At 39.2% G+C, this 25082-nt stretch overlaps 2 long non-coding RNA genes across 2 annotated transcripts in view; one reads left to right on the forward strand and one right to left on the reverse strand.

Annotated features, from left to right (window-relative positions):
• LOC144581964 (uncharacterized) overlaps positions 1-25082 on the forward strand; it is a 36274-nt gene that overhangs the window by 6325 nt on the left and 4867 nt on the right. Inside the window, exons 2-3 of the long non-coding RNA XR_013533481.1 lie at positions 1150-1255; positions 17610-17700. This is a non-coding gene — a long non-coding RNA (uncharacterized LOC144581964). The remainder of the gene's footprint in view (positions 1-1149; positions 1256-17609; positions 17701-25082) is intronic.
• Positions 980-24137, reverse strand: LOC144581966 (uncharacterized). Its single transcript, XR_013533483.1, has 2 exons — positions 23872-24137; positions 980-5401 (listed from the first exon to the last, which is right to left on the reverse strand). It is a non-coding gene; the product is annotated as an uncharacterized LOC144581966 (long non-coding RNA).

A 25082-nucleotide genomic window follows, 5' to 3' on the forward strand; every position in this document is an offset into this window, starting at 1 on the left:
TCGCATGCAAATGCCAGAACCAAGACTGTATAACACAGGTCAATGGAAATATTCCCATCTCCAGAGGAAGAAACCCACTCCCTACCCAAAATGAGGGGTGGGAGGCAAAGGTGGCTCAAATAGGCAATAACAGCGAGAGTCCACCTTTATGGAATACTTAAAACACACCAGCCACTTTGTACACAGTATCTCACTTGGTCCTCAAAACAACCCTGAAAAGTAGAAAGCAGGTGCTTCTATTTCCTGAGTCTGCAGATAAGGAGATCACACAGATATTATTTTAATGAAGGCAGAATTCTAATTCAGGCTTTTCTCATTTAGCATCTGTAGCTTCACCCTTACACTACAAAATTAGCTAAATTAAGATACTTATTTCGGAGAGGATAGCAATTTAGATGGGAAATTTTGTTGGGTTTAGGGGTGGCTCAAGTAATACACCTTGAGATTCCCAGCCTTTGTGGACTGTCATCTTCCATCTTACAGCAGGTCTCCAAAATCCATTAAGTGAATTTCACAGGTGCAGGGACAGAAAAGTTCCACAAGGAATTGACTCTGGGGAAGCAACAGCTAAGCACTTTCTAGCTGTCTTTCTGTCAGGTCAAGGCTCTTCACTCAAAGGAATATCAGGAACCTATGTGGCACACAGCCTTTGTGTGAATTCAAAAGTAGCACCTCTTCTGGGTAAGATGAGTTGCAAAAATCTGCTCTTTTTGGGAGGAACCTTCTGGAAGGGTGATATCCACACTAGGCTTCACTGATCTCCAGGGGTTGGGCCAGATTTCAGCCCCTTTCATGCCCCTGCAGCCAGGTTCAAGAGCACAGCAGAGCCGGAGTAAGCCACGCTTCCTTTCCAAGCAAGGACTCTGCACCTGTTCAGCCCAAGTCACTCTTGCTGAGCTGTTACCATCTTTGGTGGTTGTGTCACATGACTGTGGTTGCCGGTCAACTCAAGAGAGGGCAGAACCCAATTACTAGATTACTCAGAGTGCTGGTTTCTTTATTTCTTTCCTTCTTTTTTCACCACACTCAAGGCTGTGGCAGCCAAAATTTCCCCCCAACTCCCTGGTTTGACTCACGAAGCTAGGGTGACATTGCTGTACACAGACCGCTGGGAGATGGTGACCATATTATACTATCTTTTTTCAACAGGGCTGACCAATTTCACTGGCTTGATTTTGTCACTGGATTGTGTAAAAGAGCATGAAAAGTAATTGGCAGTGGATAAACATTTTTCAAACCACGCTAAAAACTCAAGGTAAATGTGAATCAATTACAAACTGTGGGGAAATAAATCTTGTCATAACTTAGTCATTTCACTTTGGGAAATTTATAGCAAGAAATAATGCTAAATATAGAAGAAAAACAAAAACTTCTACAAAGATAGTCACTACTGCATTATTTGTATTAATACTAGGGAAAATTGGAAATTCGCTGTCTTTACAGGAGAGCTTGTAGGTTAGGTAAATTATGGTATATACCACATAATAAAGTTTTACACCATTTTTGGCATTTGTGTTTCTGAAATGTTTGTTGGAACATATATAATGTGGATGCTGTTATGGGAAAAAAATGTCAGGAAGCAAATAAATATAAATTATAATCACAACTATGTCAATAATGCTTAGAAAAATTTAGAAAGATGGCCAGGCGCGGTGGCTCATGCCTGAAATCCCAGCACTTTGGGAGGCCGAGGAGGCCAGATCGCAAGATCAAGACTATCCTGGCCAACATGGTGAAACCCTGTCTCTACTAAAAATACAAAAACTAGCTGGGCGTGGTGGCACATGCCTGTAATCCCAGCTACTTGGGAGGCTGAGGCAGGAGAACTGCTTGAGCCTGGGAGGCGGAGGTTGCAGTAAGCTGAGATCGTGCCATGGCACTCTAGCCTCGCAACAGAGCAAGACTCTGTCTAAAAAAAAAAAAATTTAGAAAGATGATACATTAAAGCAGTCCTATTAAACCTAATGAGAACAACTACTATTTGTTGAGTTTTTACTATGTGTGAGGTACAGCGCTCAGTGTTTTTACATACCTATCACAATCCAATGACAGCTCCTTTATCTTTAAAATGGGAATCATACTGTACTTGTAAGTACAGTTACTATGATTCCCATTTTAAAGATAAAGGAATTGTTGCAGAGCTAAGTTAAATAACTTGCCCAAGTAATGTAGCAGAAAATGCAAAAGCTGGATGATGAATCCAGGAAGCCTTAACAACCGTGCCTCCTAGCTGTTGATCAGCTAGTTGAAAAATAGAACAAAAGATAATATGGAGTGATATCATTAAAAATATTACATAGGTAATATTTTTATGTAATAAAAAATTACATAAAAATAGACTATGATGGGGTAGTGTTAAAAGTACCCAATAACTAACTGGAAGAAGTCCTGTTTATCCAGCTAAAGAAAATACAGTTCAAGCATCCATAACTACAGTAGACCGAAGCACGTCAATATTTGCGAAGTTACAGGTTTAAAATTAGTCAGGGAAAATCAGGCACCTTTAGAGAAGCTAGGAAACAGCTCATTTTCTTTGAAAACTGGTAAACAGAAAATAACCAAGCATTTTTCCTGCCTTTCTGTGCAAAACTTAGGGTAACTAAAGAATTGATGAGGACAAATTTCATTTTATGAAAATATTCCACATAATGAATGAAGCAGGAATAATAGAATACAATCCCCTAAAATAAAGGATCAGGAAGGGTATTAACATTACAGAAACAGATATAACCAGACAGTACATACTTCCTGGTGAGATTATCACACCACCACGTATGAAGTATTAATGACAAAAAAATCAAAACCTGAATCAGATTGTACCTCTATATATGACTCCCAGTTTGTAAGAAATGCAGGAGAGAGACAGAGAAATGGTTTAAATGACATCAAAGGAGACAAAATCAGCAAAATTCAGACTGTGGAACTCTTTGTAGGGCAAAGGACCTGTTTTCTTTTAACTTGTAAATTGAAAGGGGAATAGGGAGGGGAGGGGCATGTAGATGAAACAGACTCTAATGATCTTACTTGGAATCTATTTGTGGGGAAAATCCCTCAACACATTTTTGGGACAATCAGAGCAACTGAAATGCTGCCTGGATACTTGATTAAATTAAGGAATTTTTGCTCATTTGTGAAGTGTGATGATGATGTTGTCATTTTGGCTATGCTTTTAAAAATAAGCCCTTGTCATCGCTTTTTGGTTTTTTAGCTAAGATCAAGTGTAGTTAAAAAGAAGTCCTTGTCTTTTAGAGGTGCATTCTGAAATATTTATGGATGAGAATATATGATTTCTTAGATTTGTTTTAACATATTCCAAGAGCCAGGAGGAGGTGAATGAGGAGAGATACAATAAAGATTGGCCATGATTTGATAATTGTTGAGGTTGAGTGGTGGGGAAGTGGATCTCATCACACTCTCCTCTCTACTTTTGTACAGGCTTGAGGATTTCCAAAATAAATTGTTTTTAAAGGTACAAACATATATCAATGGAGTTTTTACTCAAAAATTTAAAAGATTGCTGTAGAATCAAGGGCAGTATAAGCAATGTCTGAAGGGATGGACTAAGGACCAGGCTACCTGTGTTTAAATGTCTGCTCTATTACTTACCAGCTGGGTTATCCAGGGTAAGAAATTTCACATTGCTGGACCTCAGATTTCTCATTTGTAAAATGGGATAACGATACCACTTACTTTCTACTTTGTAGAGTTATTATGACAATAAAATGAATAAAATTTCTCCAGTGCCTGGAACAGTCCATGGCACTTAGTAAACACTGTGTGGATTTCCTGTTTTGTTGTTGTTGGGTTTAAATTTTTGTTTTGGGAGTATCTTCGCTCATTTTATATTTCATACCTAACAATTCAGCCTCACATCCTTAATGCATCAACTACAATTTTCTAGTTTCTTTACACTGGAACAAGAACTTAAAGATACTCTTGAAGCAATCTAAGGACAAATCTTCTTGATTTTAATGATTTGTTCTCAATCTTTTATAGTTGCATGTTGACACCTAATCTGACGCTATTTGGTGATGGTGGGGAGAATGTTCTTTCTGTGTTATATTTTCATCCATTTACATAATTCCTAATTACATATTTTTCACTGCAAACTTTATAAACACATCTGGGAACAACAACAACAAAAAAGACTCTTGGTAAGTAGACCATACAACGGGTGGGAGATGTGTGCAGATGCACTGTGAGAATGCCAGTGTCACACGGTGAGCCTAGAGGGCTTTGCAGATAGAATAGAGGTTGCATCAATTAATCTGGTGGTTTCCTTATGTGGAGATGAGTTAAGGGAACCTATTGTATGCAAGTCAACAATGATTGTGTTTGGGTTGCATAGTCTTCCTTCTCATCTATTTTTTATTTTATTTTCTTTTTTTTTTTGAGGCAAGGTCTTTCTCTGTCACTCAGGCTAGAGTGCAGTGATGCAATCATGGCTCATTGCAACCTCAAACTCCTGGGTTTAAGAGATCCTCTTGCCTCAGCCTCCCAAGTAGCTGGGACTACAGGTGCCTGCCACAACGATCACTTGATTTTTAAATTTTTTTTAGAGACAGGGTCTCTCCATGCTGCCCAGACCTCCCAAAGAGCTGAGATTACAGGCACGAGCCACTGCACCCAGCCTTATTCCAATTTTTTAAAAATGATGAACATGTATTATGGCTCTTACCTGCCAAAGGGGAAAAAAAAATCCACACTTCGTTTTTTGGAAAGTACTTTTTTAGTAAATTCATTCACATATTATTAGAATGCAAACACAAAGAAAATGTGCAGTGAATCACGCCTGTAATCCCAGCACTTTGGGAGGCCGAGGCGGGTGGATCACGAGGTCAAGAGATCGAGACCATCCTGGTCAACAAGGTGAAACCCTCTACTAAAAATACAAAAAATTAGCTGGGCATGGTGGCACGTGCCTGTAATCCCAGCTACTCAGGAGGCTGAGGCAGGAGAACTGCCGGAACCCAGGAGGCGGAGGTTGCGGTGAGCCGAGATCGCGCCATTGCACTCCAGCCTGGGTAACAAGAGCGAAACTCCATCTCAAAAAAAAAAAAAGGTTGGGGGGCGGAGGCTGGGCCGCGGCGGGCGAGCGGAGCGGTGTGCCTGTCCGGAGCTCGGCGGGGGCGCCGGAGGAGGCTGCTGCGGCGGCGGCGGACCCGGAGGAGTGTCCGGAGGTGGCGGACGAGGCGCCGGGCGCCCCCATGGGCGGGTGTGTGGGCGCCCAGCACGACTCCTCTGGCAGCCTCAACGAGAACTCAGAGGGCACTGGAGGCAAAGACCTCAAACTTGTGGTTCGCAGCACAGACACGGTATTCCACATGAAGAGACGGTTGCATGCAGCAGAGGGAGTGGAACCAGGTAGTCAGCGGGGGTTCTTTTCTGGCAGACCTCTCACCTACAAAATGAAGTTCGAAGAGCTGAAGATCCCAAAGGACTACGTTGTACAGGTGATAGTGAGCCAACCTGTGCAAAACCCAACAGCAGTGGAGAACTGAACTGAGCCTGCTGGCTGGTTCCCACATCCCTCTGCGCCCTTTTATTGTTGTTGTCATGTCCTACTCTACGGAGTGAAATTTATTTCACTGCTCTAAATTCCTTCCCTATGAATGGATTTAGTTCTGAGGAATTACCAGTGAAAAATTCCATCTGTGTGCTGGAGAGGATGTGGAGAAATAGGAACACTTTTACACTGCTGATGGGAGTGTAAATTAGTTCAGCCATTGTGGAAGACAGTGTGGAGATTCCTCAAGGACTTAGAAATAGAAATTCCATTTGACCCAGCAATCCCATTACTGGGTATATATCCAAAGGACTATAAATCGTTCTACTATAAGGACACATGCACACGAATGTTAATTGCAGCACTGTTTACAATAGCAAAGACCTGGAACCAACCCAAATACCCATCGATGATAGACTGGACTGGGAAAATGTGGCACATATACACCATGGAATATTATGCAACAATCAAAAACGATGAGTTCGTGTCCTTTGTAGGGACATGGATGAACCTGGAGACCATCATTCTCAGCAAACTGACACAAGAACAGAAAATGAAATACCTCATATTCTCACTCATAGGCGGGTGATGAACAATGAGAACACATGGACACAGGGAAGGGAGCACTACACACTGGGGTCTATTGGGGGGAATAGGGGAGGGACAGCGGCGTCGGGGGGAGCTGGGGAGGGATAGCATGGGGAGAAATGCCAAATGTGGGTGAAGGGGAGGAAGGCAGAAAAACATACTGCCATGTGTGTACCTATGCAACTATCTTGCATGTTCTTCACATGTACCCGAAAACCTAAAATGCAATAAAAAGAAAAAAAGAAAAAAGAAAAATTCCATCTGTGATGGATACCAACAAAAATAATAAAACACAAAGAGCCAAGCTTTGAGACTCATGTAATTACAATTTCTAATTTGAAGGGTGGTTAAGAAATAGATAACCATTTATTTTAAAACAACACCTATGTAATGGCTGTATTTCAATGACTTGGACTGTAAATGAAACATTGCATCCATGAAGGACAGCACCAAGCACCTTTTTGAATACAGAATTTTTTAGAAGAATATATCAAATTATATAATTTCCAGAAACCATAAATAATAGATATAAAACTTAAGCTTTTTTTTTTTTCTAATGGAAACTGAAAAAAGCAGTATTTGAGGTTGTTTCTATTCTGTTTTTTTTTTTATTCTTAGCTCGATTAATATTTAGCCATAAGTGAGTAGAGACTGGCAAATTATGCTTTAGTGTTGCTTTCCTCTTCCCCACGTGTCGAGCTCCTTATTTACATTCACACTAAATTTTGGTGCCTTCTAGCACATTAGTGGCAGGCACCCTTCTGGAACACGAGGCAATAATTTAGTCAATACAGTCAGGTCTCTGATTTTCAACAGATACTCAGTTGAAAAGTCACTGTCATCTTGCTGCATACGTATTTTGAAAGGTCTATATATTGAAGCTGTTTTTATATCCAGGCTTAGAAGGTCACTGCTATATTATACCTTCATTGATCTAGCTATCCTGCTTGGAACTTTTCATAGCAAACTATAACCCCCAAATGCATGGTTTCTGGGCCAGGAAACACCAGAATCAAGTAAGCTGTTCCCACTACAAGTTAGTAAAGTCATTGGTCTCCTCCACTTTGCAGGGAGTAGTGTAAGGAAAGCATATTCTATCTGTTCCTGGGAGAACTGTGCCTATTTTCAATCTTTTAGAGGAAATTTCAACTCAAAATTTGTAAGTGTGAATGGTTTACTGGTGTCACATAAACATTAGTGAGACCAAATAATGGAACATTGCTTTATACCTTAGTGCTTTCCAGTTCTCTGTTACCTCTAGTCATGGTAGATGACAATTTTCCTCCCTCATCTTTTGTAGCAAAGAGGTAAATTAAGACCCTTTTGCAAGTTAGGATTAGGGGACTGAAAAATCCAGTGAGATAATCTGATTCTTCTATACTATGACTGGAGTAAAGCTGCCAAGAATTAAGTTTAATTTGGAGCCTTTTAAAAGTTGGTTTCTTAAGTGAGAAGGGGGCTAACGTGTGACCAATGTACCCCTGAGAATCCGCGAGATGAAAAAGTACAGACAAGAAGGCACTTAACGCTGTTCTCAGTTGGAAAATATCAGCCCTCCACACCTGTTTGGATGTGAAGTGCATTATTAATTTTAATGACAAAAATGAAACTGCTAATTAGTTTAAATGTAACATTTAAATGGTGTTACATTTCCTATAGCCTGATTAAATATATCTGTAATTGTAAGTTATCACGTTTCTGAGAGCTTTAACTACTACCCTGTTTTTATGCAATCACTTTAAAGATTGTGGCTATATCTAATTTAAATTTGCTGATGATTGAATCTAAATTCAAGTGACGACCACAGCATTAACCCCAAAGGAGAATTTTTTTTGTGTTTAGAGGTGGAGATATTAGGGTATTTCAGTATATCGCTCCTGTCATCAGAGTTTTTGTTCATTTGTGTACCACATCAAATAGTAGCACTTCTCAAAAGTTTGTCAGCTGGCAAAGAAAAAGTGTTTAAAACTATTTTTTCTTAAGGAAAATTGGTGATGTCATCAATATTTTTGATGTCGATTGGTAAAAGGTCTTTTTTTGTTGAGGATTTGAGCTCTCTTTAAGAGTTTGTTTTATTTTAAAGGAACATATACTTTGAATAACAATTCTCTGGGCATGTTTAACTAACCTAGGGGGGAAAACCATGGTGCTGTTTAATTGTAAATAGATTAATATAAGATTGGACCAGTACTTGATGTGTATAATTTTAGTATGTAGGGTTTATGTGCTTTTTTAAAAAAAATTTCAATTTTTCTTTTTGTCTTTGCCTTTATTATTGGTTTTTAATTGTTTATACTCTCTATATAAGGGTAATTGCCTCATTCTAAGTGAGAAGTGTGGTTTTCCTCTTTTTAAAAAAACCTCTGCTAAATAAATAACAGGTTTATTATCACCAAACTTAAAAAAAAAAAGAAAATGTGCAGTGAATATTGTGAATTCATGCACCCTTGTATCCAAACAATGGGTTGCTAGATTCTATAGAAAACTAGGATCTGAGCATCTGCAGTCATTATTACATGATGAAAGGACAACGCATATATTGATTGCTGCTGTTATAAGGCACAATTTCCTAAATGCTACAGCAGTAAGAGGGGAATCCAGCTTTATACTAAGAGGTTCACATACTCTAATATTCACATTCTAGTTTCATTTTGACTCTAAAGTTACACAGAAACCAAATGATCAAATCTGCATTTCCTTCTAAATCTATATGCAAACGGTGAGGCAGGGATTCCCCTTATAGTGGCATTCATTAGCAGAAAGGATTCTGGACAGCCTCAAGGTCAAACTGCCTTATCACCAATCCAATCTAGCTGAATGGGACACTGCCTATGTTTTGCTAAATTTCACAGATCTCATTGCAAGCTTACTCCTCTGTAACATATCGCTGTTACTTTGCTTTCTGATCAACTCTTAATTCTCACAGTCCTCCCTGATCAGAAGAGAGGAAGTGAGAGAGGTGTGCAGTTATTGCTGCATTAATTGTCATCACTTGACAGATGCAGAAGTCAAGGTTACAAGCCAGGTTTGTCTTTAATTGCAATGGGGCATGCCATATCTCTTCTCTGTCTCAGAGATTTGATTGTAGGACACTTCATGAGGTGTATTTTCTTTTTAAAATATTTTGAGATGGAGTCTCACTCTGTTGCCCAGGCTGGGATGCAGTGGCATGATCTCGGCTCAATGAAACCTCTACTCTTGGGTTCCAGCAATTCTCCTGCCTCAGCCTCCGAAGTAGCTGGGATTACAGGCAGGGGCCAACATTCCTGGCTAATTTTTGTATTTTTAGTACAGCCAGGGTTTCACCATGTAGCCCAGGCTGGTCTCAAACTCCTGATGTCAAAATGATCCACCTACCTCAGCCTCCCAAAGTGCTGGTATTACAGGCATGAGACACTGCGCCCAGCCCATGAGGTATATTTTCAAGCAAACTGTATGACTGAAGCTCATCTCATCACAGGGACAATGGCAGGAGAGTGTAAGAATGCCCGTGCAAAACCTTGGCTAGGACCTACCTTCTGGTCTTATCCCTCAGCCCGTCACCACATGCTTTGCGAAGTCTCAGCACTGAAGTCCTTTCGAAAGAGTCCCACCACTTAAAAACTTGTGCAGACCAACCAAACTGAAAGAACCTTGTTCCCAGGCTCCTTAAATGTGATGATGTCCCTTGTACATAGTACATTCACAGACCATCACGTTCACATTTAACCTGAGGAGTGAGTTTCCTAGTTACATCAGAGTTCCACGTGACAGCCAGATCAAACAGAATAAAAATCGGAATGGAAAAGACAGCAGCTCCTTCTGAAGAAACTTCCTCAATCTACATATCTCCTAAAACTCGCTCCCCTCATTCTTTCATTCTTTTGTCAGCAGATCATGCTTTTATAAACTGAAAACCCACTGGCATTATTCATACTAACTCTAAACCACAAATTTTGGGGAAGGGGTTCTCTATTGAAGTATAATTGACGAGATAAAAATTTTATATATTTAAGAGGGACAATGTAATGTCTTGATATACATATATATTGTGAAATGATTACTACAAGCTAATTAACATAGCCACCATCTCATATAAGTTACCAATTTTTTGTATGTGGTGTGGTGAGAACATTTAAGATCTATTCTCTTAGTAAATTTCAAGTATATTCTACAGTAATATTAACTACAATCACCATGCTGTATATCTCTAGAACTTACTCATCCCATATAACTGAAATCTTTTATCCTTTAACCAATGTCTCCCCATTTCCCTCACTCTACACCCTCCAGCCCTTGGAAATCACCATTCTAATCTCAACTTTCAGAAATCTGACTTTCTAGAATCAACATATAATTGAGATTGATGGCAGCAGTGGGCCGTTTGGAGCAGCCACTGCCATCACACTGGCTGCAGCAGGGAGGTGCAGCCGAGGTACATGCATCACAGAGTGGGCAGGAGCCCTGAGTTGGGGCAGGAGCTCCTCGGGTGCCGTTGCAGCCACCCAAGACATGGCTGTGAACCCAGGCATCCCTGTGCTCTCATGGAGCAGGTGGGAGTCTCACTCTGCAGACCTGGGCCTCCCGCTCCAGGGAGCAGGCAGGAGCCCTGCCCCTGGCATAGCAGCAGCTGCCCAAATTGCAATGGTGGACTGGCATCCCTGTACTTTTGGGGGCCTGGGAAGGACCCCCACCCCACCCTCCCAGGCTCATAAATGCCTGCTCCCACTGCCTGGCTTGTTGCTGTTAGTGCCCACTCTGATCTTGGAACAAAGTTGAGACTTAGTCCAGGCACTGTCACAGCCTGGCCAGGTGTGCAAACACTTGGAGCAGTGCTAACACATCGGCCCCCTGCCACCTTGACCCCCTCCAGATTTGGGGGGGGCCTATGAGCATAGGCGAGAAACTTGGCAGAGAGCTGAGGGCAGGTTGATGCTGATCTGCAGGTACCCCTTGGCACCTACAATCTGGGCACCATGAATGGCAGCAGGATGCAGACAGTTTCATGGGTGGAAGGGGTTGGGGCCCTCATGGGACCCCACCTTCAGGCCAGGGAGAGCCCGAAGGCTGGGAGCTGGGCTGTCAGTCTCATGGACCAGAGTGGGAACTTGTGGTGACTTTTCCAGACCCACCCATAGCCACCCATGGACCAATTGGCCTGTACTTCCTTCCCTCAAAGGCCCATAGAAGCCCCAGGCTCAGCCAAGAGCTGAGCAGACTTCAAGTTGGCTGGCTGCAGAAAGGAGCTACCCACTCCCGGGCCTCCTCTCTGCTGGGAGCTACAGAAGACAGGAAAACCAGCTGCAGAAAGAAGCTACCCTTTCTGCTGAGAGCCAGAACAGACAGTGGGACAACCAGCTGCAGAAAGGAGCTACTCTCTCTGCTGGGAGCGAACAATTGTTGGGACAATTTGCCTAGCAGAGAGGAGCTACTCCTGAATGTAAAACAAAAGTTTAAGTAAAGAAATAAATAAAGCAGTTGATTTTTGTATCCTGCAACTTCATAAAGTTTATTAGTTCTAATAGATTTTTGGTGGAGTCCTTAGAGTTTTCTATATACAAGATTATTCCACCATCAGAGACAATTTTATTTGTTCCTTTCCTGTTAGTATTTAGATGCCTTTTGTTTCATTTTCGTGCCTGAATGTTCTGGCTAGAACTGCCAGTACTACATTCAATACAAGTGGCAAGAGTGGGCATTGTTGTCTTATAGGAAAAACTTTCAGCATTTCACCATTGATTCTGATGTTAGTTTTGGGCTTGTCATACATAGTCTTTATTACGTTGAGTTAATTTCTACTATACCTAATTTGTGGAGAGTTTTTATAATAAAAAGATGGTGAATATGTCAAATGTTTTATCTGCATCTATCAAGATGATCATATAATTTTTATTTTTCATTCTGTTAGTGCAGTGCACCACATTTGTTGATTTGTATATAATGAACTATCTTTGTGATGGGGAACAGGACATGCCCCTCCAAAATGTGGTACCTCGACATTTTAAATATTTTAAGCTGAAAGAATTTGAGAAACAGCATGTGTAGGAAGGTCTCTCTGACTGTCCCCCATCTTTCTCCCCCGAAGCAACCTATAAAACCTAGAAAGGATTTTCTGACTTTCCACTGAAACAGGTAATAAGACCCTCATGTGAGAGATGCCCTCTCTCTATCTGGAGGAAAGAAATATCCTTATCTTCATATGTCACAGAGAAGAATCTGAACAAGCAGGTCTTACTAAATTTCCTCCAATTTATTAGCATTAGATCATACCTCTTTTGCCCTATATTTCTCCATGACTATCTACACTTCATCAAACCTAGCAAAAATATACAAAGGTTTAACTGTTTCTTCAGATCTCCATTTCCTTATGAAGGCTTCCATGTCTAATAAAACATACATCAAATAAATGTTTATGCTTTTCTCTTGTTAATCTTTTTTGTTGTTGTTGTTATGGGGATGTAAGCAATGAAACTAGAGAAGAAGGAAGAGATATTATTCTTCCCCTATACTTGCAAGTTAGGGAGAAAGGTATATGAACCTTTTAATGTGTTTGCTAGTATTCTGGTGGGGATTCACACATCTATGTTCATTATGGATATTGGCCTATAATTTTCTTTTCTTGTAGTGTCCTTGTCTGTCTTTGGTAACAGGGTAATGCTGGCCCTATAAAATGAGTTTGAAAATGTTCCCTCCTCTTCACTTTTTTGGGGAGGACTTGAGACGGATTGGTATTAATTCTTTTTTTTTCTGAATATGTTTGTATGGCATTAATTCTTTTTCATATGTTTGGTAGAATTCACTAGTGAAGGCAACAGGTCCTAGGCTTTTTTTTCTTGGGAGCTTTTGATTAGTGATATAATCTCCTTATTCATCATTGTTCTGTTCATATTTTTTATTTCTATATAATTCAGTCTTGTTAGGTTATATGTTTCTAAGAATTTATTTCTTTTAGATTATCCAAACTGTTGGTATATACTTTGTTGATAATAGTTTTTTATGATTCTTTGTGTTTCTGTGGTATCAGTTGTAATATCTTCTTTTTCATTTATAACTTTCTTTATTTGATTCTTCTTTCTTTTTTCCTAGTAAGTCCAGCTGAAGGTCTGTAAATTTTGTTTATCTTTAAAAAAAACCATAACTCAGTTTTATTGATCTATTTAATCATTTTTATGATCTCTAGTTCATTTATTTTTTATCTGATCTTTATTTCTTCTTTCTTAGTATAGACATGTATTACTATTAACTTCCCTTGAAACTTTTTTTGCTGCATCTAATAAGTTTTGCTATGTTATGTTTCTATTTTTGTTGGCCTCAAGGTATTTTTAAATTTCCTTTTTGGTTGCTTCTTTGATTCATTGGTTGTTCAAGAGTGTGTTGTTTAATTTGTGACTTTTTCAATTTTCCTCCTGTTATTGATTTCTTGTTCATACCATTGTGGTTGAAAAAGATATTCAATATGATGTCATTCTTATGAAATTTCTTAAGACTTGTTTTGTGGGCCAACAGAGAATCTATCTTGGTGAATATTCTGCTGTTGTTGGATGGAATCTTCTGTGTATATCTGCTAGGTCCCTTTGATCTATAGTGTTGTTCAAGTCCACTGTTTCCTTATTGATTTTCCTAAGTTTTGTTAATATTTACTTTGCATATTTAAGTTCCCCAATGTTGGATGCACATATATTTACAATAGTTATATCTTTTTGATGAATTGACCTCTTTGTCATTATATAATATTTTTTGTCTCTTGTGACATATTTGACTTAAAGGCTATTTTGCCTGATTAAAGTATAACCACTTTGTTCTCTTCTGGTTGCTTTTTGCATGAAATATTTTTCCATCACATTACTTTCAGCCTATATATATTCTTAGAGCCAAAATGAGTTTCTTGTAATTGGATCTTGTTGGGGTTTTTTTTTTGTTTCTTAATCCTTTCAGCCACAGTATGTCTTTTGACTGGAGAACTTAATTTATTTACATTTTAAGTAATTGTTAATACATAAGGAATTACTATTGCCATTTTGTTAGTTCTTTCATGATTGTTTTGTAGTTTCTTTCTTGCTTTCTTTCTGTCTTGCTGTCTTCCTCTGTGATTTGAGAAAATTTTGTAGCGATACGCTTTGATTCCTTATTTTTTTGTATGTCTATTACAGATTTTTTCTTTATGGTTACCATGATGCTTCCATAAAATATCTTACAGTTACAACAGTCTTTTTAAAGCTGATAACAACTTCACTTTTACTGCATACAAGAACTCCGCACTTTAACTTCTCCTCTCTCTACACTTTGTTTTTGATGTCACAATTTGCATCTTTGGTATGTTATGTATTCATTAATAAATTGTTGCAGCTTTCATTATTTTTAATGCTTTTGCTTTTTAAATTTTATACTAAAGTTAAAAGTGATTTATATGCCATCTGTATTATATTATACTATTCTGGATTTGACTATATTTTTACCTTTACAGTGTTTAATTTTTTCATATATTTCCCGTGGATAGTATCCTTTTATTTTAACTTGAAGAATTCTCTGTTGCATTTCCTGTGAAGTAGGTATAGTAGTAATCAAACTTCAGGGATTTTTTGTTTGTTTGTTTTTTGACATAGGAAAGTCTTTATCTCTTTTCCATTTTTGAAGGATAGCTTTGCTGGGTATAGCATTTTTAAATGACAACTTTTTTTTTTTTTAGGACTTTGAATATATTATCCCCTTTCCCCTAGCTTGCAAGGTTTCTGCTGATAGTTGTGTGTGTGTTGGGGGGGGGTTCCCTTGTATGTAACAAGTTGCTTTTCTCTTATTGTTTTCAAAATTCTCTCCTTGTATTAGACTTTTGAGAATTTGATTATAATGTGTCTTGGTGAAGATCTCCTTAAGCTTAATTTACTTGGGGTTCTTTGGGCTTCATGGATTCACTTTCTTCTCCAGATTTGAGAAATTTTCTATCATTATTTCTTTAAATAAGTTTTCTTTCCCTTTCTCTTTCTCTGCTCCTTTTTTGATTACTGTAATGTGTATATTGGTTTACTTGGTAGTGTGCCATAAGTCCTATAAACTTTCTTCACACATTTTAATTTTTTTCTTTTTGTTCCTTTGACTAGACAATTTCTATTGAACTCCCTTTCAGCTTATTCTTTCTTCTGCTTAACTCAGTCTGCTGTTGAAGCTCTCTATGAAATTTGTTAGTTCAGTCATTGTATCCTTCAGCTCCAGGATTTTTGTTTGGTACTTTAAAAAATGATTTCTATCTCTTTGTTGAACTTCTCACTTTACTCACATATTGTTTTTTCTTATTTAATTTACCTATCTATTAGTGTTCTCTTATAGTTCACTGAGCTTTCAAAAAATAAATATTTTGCAATCTTTGTCAGGCAGTTTGTAGTTCTACATTTCTTTTGGGCCACTTACCAAAGCTTTATTTTGTTCCTTTAGTGGTGTCGTGTTTCCTTGATTATTCAAGATCTTTCTGGCCTTGTCTTTGTGTCTATGCATTTGAAGAAGTAGGCATCTCTTCCAATACTTACAGACTGACTTTGACATAAAAAGTTCTTCACCATTTAGCCTGTCCAGAAATTCTAAATAGGTCAGCTGGTGGGGTCTATGGGAGTGCTTGCTGTTGGAGTCCTCAGGTGGACTGTCCTGGTGCCTGAGTCCACAGGAGCCAATCTGGCACTGGGATCCACAGGAGTGGGCCTGGTGATAGACCCATCAGGGTGGCCATGAGGGTTTGCAGAAGCCAACTTAGTGCTGAGGTAGGCCTAGTGCCTGGGTTCTTAGGGGTAAACCTGGTTTTGAGTCTGCAGGAATTGGCATGTTTGCAAAGTCTAATAGGGCAGGCCTTGGCTCTGGATCTACTGATATCTGTCTCTGGAGGCTGGACTAAAGCTGGGGTTGGCCTAGAGCCTGGGTCTTCAGGGTGAGCCCAGAGACAGGGTTGCAGGAGCTGACCTAATAGTAGAGTCCACAAGACAGGCCTAGTGCTAGAGTCCAAGTCCATGGAAAGGTTGGAAGCTCATTCACTCTTATTCTTCTATGTGGAAGGAATCTCTCTCTTCATTGTGCTGCATGGGCTTAGAGGAGGGGTGATGCAGTTTATGTGAAAATGTCCTTTCTACCCTCTTCAATGCATTTTTCTTATTTCTGTGCTTCAGGCATGTGCTATAGTCTCTCAGCTGGGTTTCTTAGATCTTGTAAAGATATTTTCATGCATGATTGGTTGCTCAAATTGATGTTTATGCGAGGGAATGAGTGCTGGATATTTCTATTCCACAATGTTACCCTAAATGACAAATATTTACCTAGCATTACATTCATTCACTTGCTTAATGATTGTTTAAGGATCACCAATAACTTTGCAAAATGCATGAGAGCTAGGCTTTGAAAAGAGAGATTATCGTGGCAGTGCTATTTTTGAAGTCAAAGAAAAATAGTATCTGATTTTGGCAATCAGACACTTCTGAAATTATTGTTATTCTCATTGGACTCCACATATATCAGCATAGTGAGCATATGTATGTGTGTGAATTTCTGCAATACGGAATTCTAATTAAAGGCAAATGTGAAAATATTAGGAAATATGTATACTGGTCTTTGCACCCACTTCCGTATGTAGAGCACTTAAAGTCTTTTTAGATAGGACTGCTAGGAGAATCTTTCATTAAATACTTTTGTCTTTGACCCTGGCTCCTCACACAGATCTCCTAAGAACTCTGTAATTCTCACTAGGAGGATGTAGTGCAGAGTTTCTACATCCCTTTTGGAGCATCTTTTTTTCTAATGAGGCAACTCAGTGGGCCTCTGGATCACCTCAGGATCAGGGTTGACTGCTAGGGGAACAACCATGTGGTTAGAGGGTTGGAACTTTCAGCCCCACCCTCCCCCCCATTTCCAGAGAGGGAAGAAGGGCTTTAGATTGAGTTAATTACCAATGGCCAATGGTAATCAGTCATGCCTGCATAATGAAGCCTTCATAAAAAACAAAATGACAGAATGTAGAGAATGTCTGGATTATTAAACACATGGAGGTGCCTGGAGGGTCGTGCCCTCAAAGAGGCTATGGAAACTCTTCACCCCTTTCCTCATACCTTGCTCTATATACTCTTCTTCATCTGCCTGCTCCTCTGTAGCCTTTGTAATATCCTTTATAATTAACCAGTAAGTGTAAATATTTCTCTGAGTTCCATGAGTCATTCTAACAAATTTATCAAATATGAGAACAGGATATGGGACCCCTGATTTATAACTGGTCAGTCAGAGATATATGTGACAACCTATTACAACTGATTGGTGTCTTTGAGGGGTTGGGTGGGGCAGTCTTATGGGACTGAGCCCTTTACTTATGGATTCTGACTCTTAACTCCAACTTCAGATACACAGTGTCAGCATTGAGTTAAATTGTTGGAAACCCAGGTAGTGCCCACTGGAGAATTCCTTAGTGTGTGAGGAAAACTCCTGTATATCTGATGTCAGAAGTGAAGTTTTGAGAGTGGCAAGTGATTTGAAAGTGAGAAAAACAGTTGTTTCTTTTTTTTATCTCTTACAGCAAACAGCCTAAGGTTATAAGAGTATGGAGTATTACTATGGTGTCTTTTGAAACCTGGGATCAACAAATAATCTAATAGAATACAAAATATGTAAGTTGTTTTAATCCAAAGCCTGTAAAAAGGGTTATATTTATCATAAATGTGTTCCTCAAAACGCAAAGTATTTCTTTAAAATGATTTGGTTTTAATTTCATCATTTGTCTTAGTACAGAATGATGATGATGATATGATAATCTACTAATTGAAAGGTGAGAATGGGGCAAATTCTCCTTGTATTAGGTTGTTTTCAAAGATGGCTACAAAAATCTCTCCCACGTTCTGTACATTGTGACATCACTGCTCCTCCAGTGAACAGGTAGTTTGTTTTTCCCTCTTTTAACCTAGTTGACTTAGTGAATTGTTTAGACCAATAGAATGTGATAAAAGTGATGATGTGTAGCTGGGTAAAGTGGCTCATGTCTGTAATCCCAGCACAGACTGAGGCTGAGATAGGCAGATTATCTGAGCTTGGGAGTTCAAGACCAGCCTAGCCAACATGGTAAAGCCTCATCTCTACTAAAAATACAAAAATTAGCTGGGTGTGGTGGTGCACACCTGTAATCCCAGGTACGCAGGAGGCTGAGGCAGGAAAATCGCTTGAGCCTAAAAGGTGGAGGTTGCAGTGAGCCAAGATCATACCATTGCACTCTAGCCTGGGTGACAGAGTGAGACTCCATTTAAAAAAAAAAAAAAAAAGGGATGCTGTGTGAGTTCTGGGCCTAGGCCTCAAGAAGCCTTATAGCCTTCTTAGAACACTACCTGTAGTTTTTTCACACTTCTTCCTTCCCATATATTTTGGTATCAAATGTCCTCTTCATTTTTATTGCCCTTGTCTCTTTTAGTTAGAGATAGTTTGCTAATACTATTCTCTTAAAATTTTGTGGATCTCCTTTAAATAATGTTGATGCTTACTACATTAGTCAAAGGCTACATTCACAAATTTCTTTGAGATAAGCATTTCTAAGTCTTGAACTTTTGCTAGGACTGCTCAGGGATATCACACATAAGCTTGTTAGAAGCCCTGTTGTTTGACTCAACAATTCTCTAAGGAGACACTGCCTTGGATTTTTCTGAGTCCTTAACAAAGTATTTGCCAGTCACATTGTATGCTTCATCTTTATACCATGCTTTCCTGAGAAATAAAGGGTTTCATCTTTTCCCAGAAGTCATTTCTAAATATTAGTATCAGGTGACATCCAGAAAAGCTAGAAATTTTTAAATCCTGGGTTTTACTTTAAGAGCTATTATTTTACCTTATTCGTCTCCACTCACATTTTACAGCACGACTTTACCAGGGGGCACCATCAATACTCTGCCTGGAAATCTCCTTAGTTAGATTCACCAATTCAATAGGTGAATTTCCTTCTTTTAATATTACCACAGGTGATAGCATGGCTAACTTTTTTCCCACTACATAACAAGGATTCCCTTTTCTTTCATGTCCAACAACATTTTTCTTACTTTTCATTAGGCTCCTAATGGCAGCCTCCTCAAAGGACATTCAGTTTCTGCTAACAGACTCTTCAAAGTCCTTTAGTTTTTCACTTAATATTCTCCTTTAAATTCTTCTGGATGCTAAGAATTCCAAAGTGTCTTCCACATTTTGATTTTTGTTACAGCACTCCAGGTATAAAATTTAGGTACAAAAATCCATATCAATTAATATTTCTGTATAACAAATTAGTCAAAATTAGTGGCTTAGAGCCACAGTAAACTTCTTTTTAATCTCATACGGTTTCTGTGGTTAGGAATTTGGGAACAGCTTATCTTGGTGATCCTAACTTGGAGTCTTGTGTTAATTTGCAGTCAAGATGTTGGCCAGATCCGTAACCATCTGAAGGCTTTACTGGGGCTGGCAAATCCATTTCCAGCATGACTCGCTCACATGGCTGGCAAATGGTATTGGTTGGACAGAAGCCTTAGTTGCATGCTACGTGACCCACTCCATAGGGCTACTGAGTGTCCTCATTGTCACCAGCTTCCCTCAGAGTCAGTGATCCAAGAAAGCAAGGTAGAAACTGTACTATATTTTACAATCTAGTGTCAGAGGTCGCACAACATCACATAATCTGTTGGCTACACAAATTAACCCTGATACAATGAGGAGGAGGAGGACTACATTATTCCTTTAGCAGGAGGTAAACATCATTGGAGAACATCTTAGAGATGGATACCACAGTATTTATATTTGGCTCAGGTGCATATGTATTTTTATTGTGATACACTGTTTTTTTTTTTTTAAAGCAAGGATTTATTGAGTATCTGCCATACACATTCTTCTTATTGCTAAAGAAATACTAATTTCCAAAGCCTACAAAACCCCTACTCTCATGAACCCTAGTTCCTAATGTGAGGAGACAGAAAATGACAAAATATATAAACAAACTCTGTCAGTTGATGATAACGGCTACAAAGGAAAACCAAAGCAGGCGGAGGCATTGAGATTGCAGGGGGTGGAGCAGAGAATTGTACTTGAAATAGCATGGTCGGAGAAAACTTTGGGAGCAAGGTGACATTTGATCAAAAATCTGCAGGCAGAGACAAAATGGGATTTGAGGAAGAGCTTTACAGGACAAAGAGGCAGAATATGCAAAGACCTTCAGGTGACAAAATCTTTGTGATTTCTGAAGAACAGCAGAGAAAATTGTAGGGCTGTAGATGAATAAGCGTAAGAGTATTCGTATTGTAAGAGTATTAGTAATGACGTATTAGTACTAGCAATAAGTGCAAGAGCATTAGTAATGAGGTTAGAGATGGTAGGTGGGGGAAGGGTTTTATGAGTAATGGAAGGGACTTTGCTTTTTGTGCTGAATGATTTGGAAAGCCATTGGAGGGTTTTGAGCAGAAACGTGACAAGTTTGAACTTAAATTTTAAGAGGATCACTGTGGAGGTTGTGCTGAGAAAAGTCGAAGAGAGTAAAGAGATAGGAAGTCCAGTAATTAGGCCATGGCAATAATATAGGAGAGAGATTATAGAGCCTTGAACCAGGAAGGTGAAGAAGGTAGTGAGGTGGGCAGATAATATTTCAAAGGAAGAGCCAATGAGATTTGCTGACAGATCGAATATGGAGTATGAGAAAAGAAGAACAGTCAAATATGACTTTGAGGATTTGGCCTAAGCAAGGAGAATAAAGAAATTTCCTTTTATTATGATGGGGAAAAGAATAGAGTGGTGAGGTTGGGGCGAGGAGCTATACATTAAGAGTTCTGTCTTGGACACTCTCAGCAGATGTTTGTTAGACATCCAAATGGAAAGTCAACTAGGTGATTGATTGGATATACAAGTCTGAAATTTTAGGAAGTGAGTGTAGCTACATATAAGGTCCAAAGATTAAACCCTAATCACTCTGATGCTCAGAGGTTGGTCAAAAGAGAAGGAACGAGCAAAGGTGACTAACAGGTGGTGCAGTCCCAGAGGCAGAAGGAAAGCCAACTGCATGTAATGTTCTGACAGCAAAACGAAAGGATTCATCAGTTGTATCTAGTGTTCTACTGAAGTCAGGTGTGGTAAGAACTGAGAATGGACCACTCTTTTTACCCCTAAAATTAGAACTGAAGTTAAAAATTTTTAAATGATATAGTGGTTTTTGCATTACTATATGGACTAATATTTTTATATTTAATTTAAATTCTATGTATGCTTAAAAATAAGTGTAACTATATATACAAACACATCCAGACATATAATTATTTATAAATACTTCCCCAGCCTATTTAGTGAATCAAAATTACATGCTTCTTATTATAAGCTAAAGTGGTGCTTCTCAACTGTAAACCCCAGCCCACCCTGTCATCAGTCAACCCTAAGCAAACTGCAATTTATAACATTCTTCGAAAGAATAAAACAATCAACTTGAGCGCACCATCAGGAAATGAATCAGCAGAGTACCATCTGTAGGAAACCAAGCTAACGATATGGCCAAGAAAGTTAAAGGCATCTTTTTGCTGGGGTATTGGGAATATTAAATTTCCAACCTTATGCATACTTTGGAAGTGAATGCTTGCAACAGTAGACACAGAGCATGGAGATTTTGTGCTTATAAAAGTTAATACCTGGAATCAATGTAGGACAAATATTAACCTGGCTTAAAGTCGATTTTCACTTAGAATGTGAGTGAAAGTCCATATGGCTTATGTCATTTGCAAAGATTGACTATTAGCTCACAAGATTAGATTTTTAAGAAACATTCTGAATTGAGATATTCACAGGATTTTTGTCCTTCAGCAGAAAAATTATATATTAATTCCAGTAGTACAGGTATTTAATAACTAGCATAGCAGAGTACCAATGAATCAATGAGACACTCAACCAACAAAAATGGCTGCCCAACCGATTAGAAGAGCAGCAAGTTGTAAGCAACCAGTCAGTTCATTCAGAGCAGCCTGGCTGTGATATCCACCATCATTGCAGAGAATATTTTTGAAACTCTCCATCTGATGCCACAGATGCATTTATGACCCAAGCCAGAATGTCGGCTGTGATGTTTGTTATAGTTATATGTAGCTTGATCCTGAACAGCAATTCTCCCACTTGATCATAAACCAGATTCACCAGAACTGGCCCCAAATAGCCTGGGTTTTTTCTGAATCTATTCTAAAAAAATATTCACAGGCAATGCAGTGAGCCTAGAAGGAAGGACCCACTGGTAGGCATACTCTGCTGGGGGTCTACCCTTCTCCAGCCTCCTTTTGTTCTCCCTGCCAGAGGCAAGGGGAGTGGAGGCAGGTCCTGGGAGTCAGGCTGACTGAGGAAAGGCATCCACCCGGGTATCCCAGGGGCGAGTTACTTAAATAAAGAGATAAAGTCTGTAATTCAGAGGCTTCTTTCCAGGTCCTTTGGATGGTAAGAAAGTGCAGGCAGATCAGAGTTTCTCAAGGGTGCTTCTAAAATGCCTAAAACTGAAAGGCGGGGTTTCTTAAAAATGTAGATTCCTTGGCCCTGCCACACCTCTAATGAATCAGAATCTCTGCAAGAGACGCTGCGTTCTGCATTTTATACCAGTTTACCAGGATATCTCATGCAGGCTTAAGTTTGAGAACCATTGAGACTACAGAGTGTGACTTGGAACAGGAATGAGATAGGCAGACGTAGTGGCCGTGTCAGGTAAGGCTGCATACCTGGCACCACGCAGCAGGGCCAGTGTAAGGGACTGACAGGTTTCCTAAGGAATAGAATATATCTTTTCCTTCAATTATCGTAGGTTGCATAGAACCTACATAGTTTCATTATAAAAGTGACTTCATCCAGCTATACTTTCCAAATCACTTCTGAAAGCAGAAAGCAGGCATGAAAAGACATTTTATAGCAACTCTTCAAGGGAGAATAAAAATGCTTTTAATAATATTCTTACTTTACTCTTACTCTGATTTTTTAATCTGAAATATAAAGTTAAAAGATGATTATGCATAAGAATGAACTTGAAGGCATATTACAGAGCCATCCAAACAGATCGACGTGCCTAGTTTAAAGAATGAAAATATTAACTGCTCCTCCCTAAGAATTTGCCAGGAGTGGTGTCCAGGTTGTCTACACCTGCTAGGAGATGAATAGCAGGGTTCTGGGTTCCTATGACAGCACTACAGATGTGCAACACAGAATGTCCTACTTTTAAAAAAAGTCGCCGTTTATAAAAGCCAAAAGTTGTAAGATAATGTAACATCATGAAAGCTACAACCTGATTGTGTCAACTGAAATCACTTATGAAAGTGGCATGCTACAATGAGAGCTTATAGAGCAGTGAACGAGAGCCCGGAGAGTTTTCGAGAAGACTGAGTGCTTGTAGTTTTGCAGATTTTAGAATATTAAAAAAAAAAAAAAAATGAAGAGACAATGAAAAAATTTTAAATGCCAAAACAAGATAACAGAAACTGTGATATATTTTAAATATACACATGTAACAAATTATCTTTTCATAGCAACAACAACAAAACGTAAATGACATAATATAATTGTTCACACGATAACAGAATTTATTTTTAAAGTGTTCATTTATAAAGCTTCAACGATGGTGTGGTCTGGTTATACAGTCATGGGATATAGATTAAAAGTTACATTAAAGACAATCTAAATCTGTCAGTTTATTGCTTTGATCATGTATGTCATAGACTGTCCGTGTGTTGCTCTGACCATATAAATATGTCATTTGAGGATAAAGGAAAAAAAAATCACTAGAATAGAACCCTTTGTAATAAGAGGTCCAAGCCAAATGCCCCACCACTCACCTTCAACTGGGCCTGGTAGTGATGAGTTCTCAGGGCTGAACTGATTCTCAGGACACCAACTAGAAGCAGAACCTTAGGCAATTCATCTATGCACTGTTACCTGGGTATCCCAATCTGTAAAATAGGGAAACATGATTATAGAGGTTCCTTCTAGCTCTATATGTCTATTATATTTTTATCCATTCTGGTTTGTTTCCTCTGCCTTTCTACAGTGCGTCTCCTCTTGCACCAGAAGAGTAAGTTGCTAGAATTTCCTTGGTGCCAGTGAACTGTGTAAAAGCTTATTCGTTCCTTTTATTACCCTTCAATTTAGTCTCTTGCTCTGGGTTCTTTTCTTTGCCACTGGACCAGCTCTTTAATAAACATTTCACGAGTTGTCCCAATAATTAACAACTAATTAACAAGAAGGCCTTGCTGCTAGGGGTTAGTGCTTTCAAAAAGAAATGAGCAGGAAGGTTGCTTTGCTTTCTATATTCACAAGGTCCCGCCTTTGTCATTGTAATCTGTTGGAGATGGTGGTGCTTGAATAGTGTGAACAATCTCATTAAAGAGCTCTGCTGGAACAATCAATTCACTGTCACCAGACCATATCGATCCTCGAGCCCTGTCATTGAGTTCCAGGGTGTTTGTAAAAAATTGACAACCGGAAGTGTGCTTCCATGTGGGCTATTTATTTCTCTGAGAAACACATTATAATCAGATGGTATCTAAGTTGCTCCTGCACTCTGAAAATGCTGATGAGAAGTTTCCTGACAAATCTTTTCGCAGGATGCCCTTTCCAGACACACCAGACCAGCATGCAAAGCACCTGCTGATTACTCTGTCCCCTCCTGAGATGCCCAGCAAGGCGTCCTCTTTGAAATTCCTTAGGTTTCAAGCCTTATCTCACACAGTCTTGCTCCTTTGGTTACAGCTGACTGGACCAGGAATGAGCACATGATCCAAAGGGACCATCTATCCAGTGACCTAGGAGAGAAAAAATACAGCCTCGCTAGAGGTGATAAAGGCAGTGGAAGCAGAAAGGAGGTCATGAAGTCTCCACAGTGGTGAATCACTAAACTGGGTAGCAATAAACCTGTGTCAAGACAATTGGTTACCTGAGCAGTGCTGTGCCTGGAGCCAGAAGCTTGTTCTCCATCAGGGCCTATACAGTGCAGGGAAGCAAGCATTTCATGTCCCTATCATGATAGTGGTAACCTGGGCATGCTGCT

This window comes from Callithrix jacchus, chromosome 3, assembly GCF_049354715.1.
Source record: "Callithrix jacchus isolate 240 chromosome 3, calJac240_pri, whole genome shotgun sequence".
Classification (NCBI taxonomy): domain Eukaryota; kingdom Metazoa; phylum Chordata; class Mammalia; order Primates; family Cebidae; genus Callithrix; species Callithrix jacchus.